Source organism: Melospiza melodia, unplaced genomic scaffold (genome assembly GCF_035770615.1).
Source record: "Melospiza melodia melodia isolate bMelMel2 unplaced genomic scaffold, bMelMel2.pri scaffold_28, whole genome shotgun sequence".
In the NCBI taxonomy this organism is placed as follows: Eukaryota; Metazoa; Chordata; class Aves; order Passeriformes; family Passerellidae; genus Melospiza; species Melospiza melodia.
In genome coordinates this window covers 1989495-1999990 of record NW_026948600.1, presented here as the reverse complement: position 1 = coordinate 1999990, position 10496 = coordinate 1989495, and the positions used below count along the sequence as shown (strand labels likewise).

Genomic DNA, 10496 nt, shown 5'->3' with positions numbered 1-10496 from the left:
CCAACATATATAAAACCTTTTCCCTGTTACTTAAGATTTTTGACAAGCTCACGTCTTAGTCTTCTCAGACAAACTATGAGCACAGTGGGCATCTCTTCAACTTACCATCTTTGTTTGCTTCTGGTGGAACTCCCTCAGTTCTAGAGCAGGGCCTTCTCTCAGCTTGCTGCTGGCTCCGGGCTCTCCTCCCGACCTGCTGGGCTTTGTTGGGTGGCACAGCCTGTGCCAAGGGGCGGCAAGGTGCCTGCATGCCCCAGCTCTGGGGGAAACGGAGAATGTCCTGCCTGCATACACCGTGCTGCCAGCTCAGCAGTGCAGCACAGCACAGGCTGACGCTCCCCATTGCTCCCACAGGTGCAGCTGGAACCACAGCACATGTTCCTGATGCCCAGAAGGGCCTTGGAAGGGGTTTCTGTCAGTGAACAGGCTGCTGGCTGGGCTTCCTGGCAGGCCTGCTTGTTTTGGAGCTGATCTTCATCTTACGCTCTGTCCAAATTTGGACTTACGAGAAGACAGTGAGTGTTTAGTTCACCTTTCCCTCAAACAGCTTTTTTTGAAAGTCTACTGTACATAGGAAACATTCCCAGTGAGGCTGCAGTGTAGGTGTGGCCAGTCCATGATTGTTTAAAGAACTCTGCTGAGGGTTCTGCTGCTGCCCAGAGCTTTCATTGGCCTCCTAATTGCTGGGCCTTGTCCTGGGGGGCCCGCTGGGGCTGCAGCCAGTGCTGGTTCCCACTGAGGCTGCCTGGCCAAGAGCAGCCCCAGGGGCACAGGGCAGAGGCAAAGCACAGTGGGGAAGAAAGAGAAAGAGCAGGGACGAGATTGCCCTTGAAAGGCAGGGGAAGGGAGAATGTCGCTTACCTGAGAGTGCCCCAAAGAGCAGCTGGAAGGGTGCTGGCTGATCAAGGACCCCCGAGGAGCGGAGGGAGGGCATATCAGCTGACGGAGTTTCCTGAGGAGCGGCTGGGCAGAGTGGGGGTGTGCATTGGCGGGGAGGAGCGGCCGGAGCGCTTGCACGGTCCGGTGGTGGGGAGGCCGGCAGGGCTGTCGGTGTAGGCTCAGCCCGGCCGGTGGGCACGGCCAACGCCGCCCGCCCGCAGGACCATGGCGCAGGTCCTGTTTGAGGCGGACCTGCACGGGCTGCTGAAGCTGGACACGCTGATCCCGAACGCGCCGCCTGCGCGATGGCAGCGCAAGGCCAAGGAGAGATGCCCCGGGCCCAGCCCCGTCGGCGTGTCGCCCAGGAAGCCGGCCAATCGCTCCCACAGCTCCAGCAAGACGCCGTCCAAGACACCCGGTGAGCACCGGCCACCAGCGGCAGAGGTTGAGTGCGGGAGCCTCGCCCAGGCTGCATGTCTGTAGCCACGGGGCTCTGGGCTCCCTGCCACGCTGCTGCTCAGGCAGGAGGAGGTGGGCTGTGCTCCTGACAGCCACCCACCTCCTTGCCAGCATGAGGGGCAGAGCTCTGAGCACTGGGGCTGGCCAGCTGCTGTTCGCCCAGCTGAGCCTTGCTGGCACACAGCTGTATGCTAGGACGAGTGTGGGCAGAACTGTCAGCTGACAGCTTTACATCCTGTGATCATTTCTGTATCTTCCCCTTATCTCTGGATCTGGAATTGTTGCACTAGACCCAAGTGCACACAGTCCCTAACCAACTTGGTGGCAGGGAGGAAAATATAAGTTAGTTGTGACTGGGTGGCATGAGACCTCAGAGTCCTACTTGTCTGGTGGGTGTGATGTGGAAGAGTGTTGGGTTTACTTCCATGAAAGCTCTAATACAGGCTGTTAAATAGCTGTAAGACAATATTTTCATATGTGAATGCAGGTAAATCTTGATCCAAAATTCAAAGCACCCCCAAAAAGGCTGGGGGGGATTGCTACATTCCCAACCGCAGCACTATGCAGATGGAGATGGCAAATTTCCTCCTAAGCAAAAAGAATGACCCTGCTGAGGATTCCCCTACCAAGAAGGTGAGCATGTTGCTAAGTTACAATTGCTTCAACAACCGCTACTCCTTCCTGCCCCTTTACAGAGCAGTAAACTATAGGTTCTATCAAGTGGGCACATGGGACTGACAAGTCCCAGCCATCACTACTTGCAGCTCTGGGCTTCAGGAGCCTAGGATGAGACTGAAGCTGTAGAGACTGCCATGCACTCTAAGCCTATGCTGCTTCTGGAAGCAAAATTTAGCTTTTGACTAATGAGGCTTTAAAATGTAGCAGGCAACACAAACACAAAGCTGTAAGCCTATGCAAAGTGAAACTGCTGGTGGTAGCTATTCTAGGACAATGTCTCCACCGGGAACACTTCTGGAATGTTTTACACTGTGTTCTGAAATCTGTTTATGAAGCATTTGGTCGCTTTGTGGCTGTGGCTTTTCCCACTGGCAATAACACTGAATTTGCCATTGTGTGAAAATGTGAGCAGGACGATATATGAAAGTCTGAGGAAAAATTGCTTTGACCTGCCTCTGTGTGACTGACCCTTGCAGCACAGGCAAACATCTTCAGATTCTAAGAAAAGGAGACTTAGGTGTCTGTTTAAATTGCAGTGTGGGAATTGTTTTCAATGCATTGCACTGAGGGTGATTTGTCTCTGTAGGAGCAACAGAAAGCCTGGGCAGTGCATCTGAATGGTTTTGATGTAGAAGAGGCAAAGATCCTCCACCTCAGTGGAAAACCACAGAATGCTCCAGAAGGTATGATACAGAGTCTGTGTGAGCTGAATCACCACCAGAGATCAGGTCAGGGGAACAGCAACACAGAGGCTCTGTGTGTGGTCACAGGAGAAATCAACTGGTTTCTGAGAGCTGTACAGGCTGGAGTCTCCTTTCTTAAGGTTCCTGAGGTCGAGGGAGGGCATAACAGTTACAGTGAATTTATTTAGGAGAGGTGCTATGACTGCCAGTTGATCACCTGTTACAGGGCTTGCAAGGGTCTTCAGGGTGGAGAGAGAGATGAGAATCTTGACCTCATGTTCAGAAGGCTTGATTTATTATTTTATGATATATATTACATTATTACTATACTAAAAGAAATAGAAGGAAAGTTCTCAGAAGCTAGCTAAGCTAAGAATAGAAAAGGAATGAATAACAAAGGGCTGTGTCTCAGCAGAGGGTGAGACCCAGCTCTGCTGTGAGTGGTCAGTAAACCCAAACATTCACCCAAGACCAATCACGCATCCACCTGTTGCATTCCACAGCAGCATATAACAATTTGTTTACATTTTGTTGCTGAGGCCACAGCTTCTCAGAAGGGAGAAAAATCCTAAAGAAAGGATTTTTATGAAAAGATGTCGGTGACATTTCACCTATACTGCAGGTTCCAAACCTTCATGAAGTTTGTAAGAGCATCAAACCCTCTGCTGTGCATTTTCTAGCTTAAACTGCAACTAAATATAATGGGATTCAAAAACCCAAGTGTTTGTTAAATTTGTTTCCATGAATGACGAAATTGTAGCTCACCCCTGTTCAGCAGTTCATACTGCCAGTGATTTTAGTGCACTGCAGGCTTGTGAGTGTTTCTCTTACGACTTCATTTTCACTCCAAGGGATTCCTAGGTGGGTGAGCAGCACTCAGCTGGGAGGAAACTAACTCAGGTTAAGAAACCTGTTCCCCTGCACACAGGCTATCAGAATAACCTGAAAGTGCTCTACAGTCAGAAAATGGCACCTGGATTCAGCAGGAAGAATAGCAGAAATATTCCCTCAAAGCCAGAACGGGTCTTGGATGCACCAGAGATGTTCAACGACTACTGTAAGTAGGCTACAGGGCTGAGTGCTGGGCATCCAGAACATTCTGCACTGGATTGCTGTTCCTAGGACAGTGTAACTGGGCTGTCTGTATTATTTTGTGTACCCAGGCTAGCACAGACCCCTTCTGGAGTGTCTCTGTGTGGCCTTACTGGGACAGTGGTCTAGGGCACAGTGTAGATGCCTTGGAGCAGGGTACCTGGCCCCAGCAGCTGGGCATAGTGACACTCAGAAGCCTGCCCCTCACCTGTACGTGTGTGTGTGCACATGTGCACCCACACCTACTGCAGCAGCACGGATGAAGGGCAGGGCTCTCTAGCCAAGCATGGTGTGACCTTTCAAATTGTAGATCTGAATTGCATTGCATTGCTCTTTCAAATTGTAGATCTGAATCTCATAGACTGGAGCTCCCAGAACTTCCTGGCAGTGGTTCTGGATGACACTGTTTATTTGTGGAATCACACTACTAGGGAGATTATCCCCCTGCTGCAGATGGAGCATCCAGATGTTTACATTTCCTCTGTGTCATGGATTAAAGATGGAGACTACCTTGCTGTTGGCACAAGTAGTGCTGAGGTTCAGGTGAATGCAGGAGTAAAACTAGAGGTGTTTTCAAGGGATTGACAGAACTGGGGACAAAACCTTGGCTGGCAGAGGAAGGATGCCATGCACCTGACTTGTCTTCCCTGGTGTGGGGTGGAACTGCCCAGTGTGCAAGGCAGCGTTTCGTTTGGGGGTTTTCTGATAAGTAGCGTTACCTTCTGTGCTATAGTCATGAGATACACACTTTCTCTGTTCCCTTACTGAGAAAGCTGAATGCCAGAGCCTGTGCAGTGAGGTTCCTAGGGCATAGAAACAGGCTTGGGTTTCTGCTGAAGAACTTTTTGCTTTGCCTCTCCAGCTATGGGACGTTGAGCCGCAGAAACATCTCTGAACCATGACCAGCCATTGTGCCTGTGTGGGAACCCTCAGCTGGAACAGCTGCATCCTCTCCAGGTAAAGCAGTGGGTGAGGGCAGTTTCCAGTTGTTGCAAACTCCTATGCCTCAATCTATGTTTGGCATGGGTTAGGGATGGCAGAGAGAAGTTTGTCCTGGCTTGGGATCCTTACTCAGCCTTATCTGTTGGGGCTGTGAGGAGAAGGCCTCTTTCCTGTATTGCAATTTGTGCTGAAGTTGTAAAGAGCTTGTGTGGGTGTTTCACTCACACCAACAGACCTGTGTTGCTGGTAACACTGGTAGAAACCCAGTGGCAGCTATAGCAGTCTTGCAACAACAAAAAATGGATTTGGGTGAAAATGTGCAGCTTGACCCTGCAAACCTTCTCTTCTCTCTGCAGTGATGCTTGGACTGGGCACATCCATCACCACGATGTCCGAGTGGCTGAGCATCACGTGGCCACCCTTGCTGGCCACACACAGGAGGTGTGCGGACTCAGATGGTCTCTGGATGGCCGCTACCTGGCCAGTGGTGGCAGTGACAGTCTGGTGAACGTCTGGCCATGTACCCAATGTGGGGGTGGCAACTTTGCTCCTCTACAGACCTTCACTTAGCACCAGGGTGCTGTCAAGGTGAGCACAGAGCTGCCACGGGCGGATATGTGTGTGCAAGGCAGGCATGCAGCACTGTCTGGGTGCAGGTTGTCTCTGGTATGTTTTAAAATGAACTCTCCTCTCTCAGGCTGTGGCGTGGTGCCCATGGCAGATGAATGTTCTAGCCACTGGAGGTGGCACTAGTGACAGACATATCCGCATCTGGAACGTGTGTTCTGGCGCCTGCCTCAGTGCTGTTGATACCCATTCCCAGGTGAGAGCTGAACATCAGCTTGGAGACAAACTCCTTCTGGCAGCACACCTACACAGAGCTGTTGGCTCCTCAGGCCCAGATGCACAGGGAAGGAGGGGGACCATGCTTGCCTCCGAGTGGTGAGCATCAGCACATGCACCTTGTCTCACCTGTGTTACTGCCTCTTTGCAGGTGACTTTTATCCTATGGTCCACAAACTACAAGGAGCTCATTTCAGGCCATGGCTTTGCACAGAATCAGCTGGTTATATGGAAGTATGCAAGAATGAACAAGGTTGCAGAGCTGCAAGGTAGGTGGACAGGGCCTGGGTGGGGGGGCTGTCAGAGGTTGAAGACAGCTGCACTCCTTGGTTGGAGCCTGCAGCATCACTGATACAGGCCAGTATCCAGGGCCATGCTGCTAGGAGTAAGGCATGCCCACGGGGCTGTGGAAGAGATACCACTGATCCAAGTGTGTGCTTGGAGTCTGAAATCATGCTGCCACAGCCACTGGGGAGACAGCTGTGAAAGTTGGCAGGGCTCATGGGAGCATACAGGAGTAAATGTGCATGTGCTGATCAGCTCAGCCCTGATTGCACATTCCTTCTCCTCCTCAGGTCATACTGATAGAATCTTGAACCTGACCATGAGCCCTGATGGTACAGCAGTGGCCTCAGCAGCTGCTGATGAAACACTGCAGATCTGCCGCAGTTTTGAGATGGATCCCATAAAGAAGAAGAAGAAGGAGAAGGCAAACAGTGCCAAAAGCAGTATTCTTCACCAGAGCGTCCGCAGAGAGCACGGGATTGTTGTGGGGAGGGGGATATTTGGTTTACACACGGTGCAGTATTTTAAATGTTAATGAACTGCTTAACTTGACTTTTTCTTAATGGAGTCTGATGGAAGAAAAAGCCATGGCTCCTAAACCCAAGTCTTTCTCCCTGAGGCTGGAGATCTGGGCAAGGAGTGGAGACCTAGGTCTTAAGGGCCAGTTTACAGGCCCCTGAGCTTAGCACAGCCTAGCAGAAGGATGCTGTGCAAGGGCTGTACTTCTGTTTCTGTCCCAGCTAAGATAGATATGTCACCTGCCCCATCTAGATGCTGACTACAAGCACAGCAGCTCCACCACAGGCTCAACTGAAAGCACAGCATGGCTGTGGCCTCAGTTTGTGTTGTCCTGGCCTGTCTCACAAGCCCAGGGACACCTTCCTATGGCTCTGCAGGCAGATCTCAGTTTGTCTTGTTAGCTACAGGCAGCCATCACTGCTGTGGTGCTGGAGTAGAATAGCTTTTGGAAAAAAAAGGAGGGAGAGAAATATAGAGCAACAGCTGTAACCACCCCAAAGGCTGGAAAGGGGCTGGCTCTGGCATAAAGCCTGATGCAAAACAAAAGGTTGGCTTACACTGCCACAGCCAGCCTGGGTGTCATGCAAGAGCCATGCAAAGCACCACCAACCCTGTGCTCAGCCTTCAGTCACGTATTCTTCCAACAACTCTGATCTCCTTTCCCCTCCTGCTGACAGGAGGCCCTGGTGCCTCACTTGGGCTTCATGCAGGGGAGCAAGCACCAGGGCTCAGCTGACATTTATTGGAGCTTGACTCCCCTACACTTGGAAAAATGCCTTTTTTCCAGGCTGAACTGTGCTGGAGCAAGTTGCAGGAAATATATTTGAGCCCTCACCTGACCAACAACCAGCTCAGCCATGCTGCTTTGCACGGTGGAGCTGCAGTGTCTGAGGCTGTGGGGCTGCACCAGACCCATCAAGCCTGTCCTTCAGCTGCACCAGCATTGCCAGGGGCTGCTGGGGACACTGCACAGCTGATAAGCACCTTGGCCTGTACACAGCAGCTCCACCAAGCCTGTGCCTCCCATCAGCCCTCAGTGATTAGCTGAGGGTGGATTATTAACTGTTTTCACCTTTCCCTCAGCACAGTACCACACTGTGCCTAGCACCAGCTCTGCCTCCTGAGCCTTACAGCAGCTGGAACCTTCAAAGGTTCCCACTTGTGCTCTGCCAAGGCCAGTGAGTGTGTAACCACAGCCACCAGAGCACCCCCCCCACACACACATAAAGCTGATATGGGGGGCACAGTCTCAAAAAACAGCCACTGAGCCAGCACCTTCCCAGCAGTGCTGCTGGTGCATCCCCATTTGGCCACTTGGGAAAGATCAGGACATCCAAGGATGGAGCTCTCCCTCAGACACAAATCCTCGGGCCACAGCTGTCTCTAAAGGGGAAGCAGGCAGGAACCCAGATGCAAGGCTGGGCTCTTCCACAGAGCTGTGCTGTTGTTGTAGGAGCCCTGTCCGACACCCCTGCACTTGGTGCTGGGAGTTAGCACAGACTTGCCCTGTAGGGCCACAGCTGATTAGGCCTTCCCTGGTCCCTGGCCTGGAAGGAAAGCTTTATATGCCAAAAAGTTCCTGTCATTTTTTTAGTCCCATGTAAGAGAAGCTCAGCTTTCTCACAGACTCTTTCTTTCTCCTTAGCACATGCCCCACACCCAGATGCTGTGCACTACATAGCCCTTAGAGGACCTCTGAGCATTACCAGAGGGTAATGATACTGCAGGGTCTTTGACCCCATGCTGGTCTCTCACAGTCCTGGAGTGAGGAGGAGCAGAGGAAGGAAGTGGGCACGGATCCAGCAGGCCCAGTAAACACAGCCCTGTAAGGTGTGAATTCAGTTCACAGCATGACAGCATATTAATTATCAAGTGCCATGGCCAGCCCATAGAAGAGCACAGCTAACAGTGTTATGAATAAGAAGCTTGACTAGGCCAATATTCAAGCAGCAATCAATTTATTATTTAATATGGTAAATATGAGCAATACAGCGCTGGGTACAGTGGGGGAAGTTTTCCCTCCAACTGCACACTGATAATTGAGGGTTACAGGTATTTATAGGAGTACCCATCAGTTTTTTTCAGCAGTTTCTATTTCCAATCTTTTACTCATCAGCAATTCTTATTCCAAATTATTACATCACAATTCTATACACTATTGTGATTTTAATTTCTCAGGATGTATCTCAAAGGAGTATCCCCAGATGGTGACGGTCCAGTTTCCGAAAGAAGAAAGACGACTCCCATCTGGTGGGGTCCAGCTCCACAGATGTGGGTCCACCTTTTAATTGCAGAGACTCTAAATCTCATAACAGTGATATCCAGCTTCCCTTTGCTCAAAACCATAAACTCTTGAGGTGATGTTCGTCTTCCTTTCTCAAGCTGTTTTTCTCTGCTTCAATAAGGTCTGAGATAACAATATTTCCTTTATATATATTCCAAAGCTACAGTTTCAAGAATACAAGTAATATTCTAAAATTATACTTCAAAAGGTTATTATTGCAGAGCTCCTTATGGATTAAATGCAAGCAAAATGCAACATCTTTAACACCTTATTTCCAATACTCCTAAATCAACTAGGGTTAATTGCAAACAAAATTAGGTTCAAAGGTCTTTTTCCATGCTTTATTCTCCTCAGTTATTATTAGAATTCACAGCTCTCCCATTGTCGGGGTCCACACGTTTTGCATTCACAAATACACACATCGCCTGTTTGTCCCTGACACAAAACACTGAGACAGAGTAAAGATCGATTCTGAATTAGGTGAAGTGTCTAAGAGAGGTGAAAAGTCTGTGAGGCCAAAGCTGAAGGAAGAACTCGCATGCCGAGACAGCAAGGAGACAGAGAAAGAAAAACAGAAAAGACCACAAGGTCGATTTGCCCCCGACTTAGAAATTCCTTTGATAAAGAAGAACTGGTGCTAAATGTCACGCAGAATGAATATGTATGAACATATTGTGAAACTGTATGCATATGCATTTGGAAGGGGGATAAAAGAAGACCCGAGGTCTTCAGAGGTACCCATGCCTTGTTGGGGGACTTGCGTCCAACGCGCGTCGTAAATAAACATACCGGGCTTTACAACTTTTATAAAGTTGTGAGGTTTCTTCTTTTCTCTGCAAAACAACACAGCTTTGTATCTCACAAACAAGAAAATGCACTCATTGCTCTTCTGACACAGCTCTCTCTGTTCATGATGTGCGGGCAGGGAGTGTCCATGTGCAGGAGCTGATGCAAGGGACAGGGACAAGGATGCAGCAGACACAGTGCCAAGCTGACAGAGGGATGATTTCTGGCAACGGCACTGAAGGAGAAGAGTTTGCAGGCAGGACAGAAAATGGCTCTTTGTTTCACCTCTTCTTTCAGTGCTGCTAAGAATGTAGCCTGGAGCAAGCTGGGAACACCAGAGCCTGGAGCCCTTTCCAGGCAGGGCTGCATAAGACACAAACCAGCCGGGGACTGAGGAGCCCCTGGGGTGGCAGTGAGCAACCTCGGGCTCTGCTCACTGCTGCTGGCATTTTCTATTGATCCATCTCCAAGGACTTCTCTTGTGCTCTGTATTTCTAAGTGTTTTCCCCCTTGTTTGTTTTTGGTTGTCTCCTGCACCTTTTCTTCTCCAAATTTTCCTACCCTGTCAGCAGCAGCTCCTGTCCAGAACTGACTCTAAAATATCAGCAAAGCAGCCTAGGAACAACAAGGGTGGAATCCTGTGGCTCAGGAATTCATATGCCAGAGCCCTGCCTGTGCCTGTGCCTTATGTCAGGACCTCCTTCTCTGTGCAAAAACTAGGGATTAGTGGAGTTTTTTGTGAAAGAGCTCCTGAGAAGCAAATGTTGTGCTAGGTTTCTCAGGAGTGTATCCTTTAAGTTCATTGCTGGCAAAGAGAAAGTAATGCCAGGGTAGCAGAGCAGCTGGGAGCTGGTCACTCCCTGCAAAGGGCTGGTGTAGGATGTGAGAACACCACGTTCCAGGAGGGGCGAGCGGGATCAATGTGCTCAAGGTGCTGCCAATGAGGTTTGGGTTCACTCAGAGAGTAGTCAGGAGTGGTGAGCACTGGAAGATCCAGCTGCAGTCCCCATCCATGTCCCTTTCAGTGCTGGCTTTAGGGTGTCTGC

At 50.1% G+C, this 10496-nt stretch overlaps 1 pseudogene; it reads left to right on the top strand.

Moving 5' to 3' along the window:
- The first annotated feature begins 1104 nt into the window (after positions 1-1104).
- On the top strand, positions 1105-8791 carry LOC134433847 (cell division cycle protein 20 homolog; annotated as a pseudogene).
- The last annotated feature ends 1705 nt before the right edge of the window (positions 8792-10496 follow it).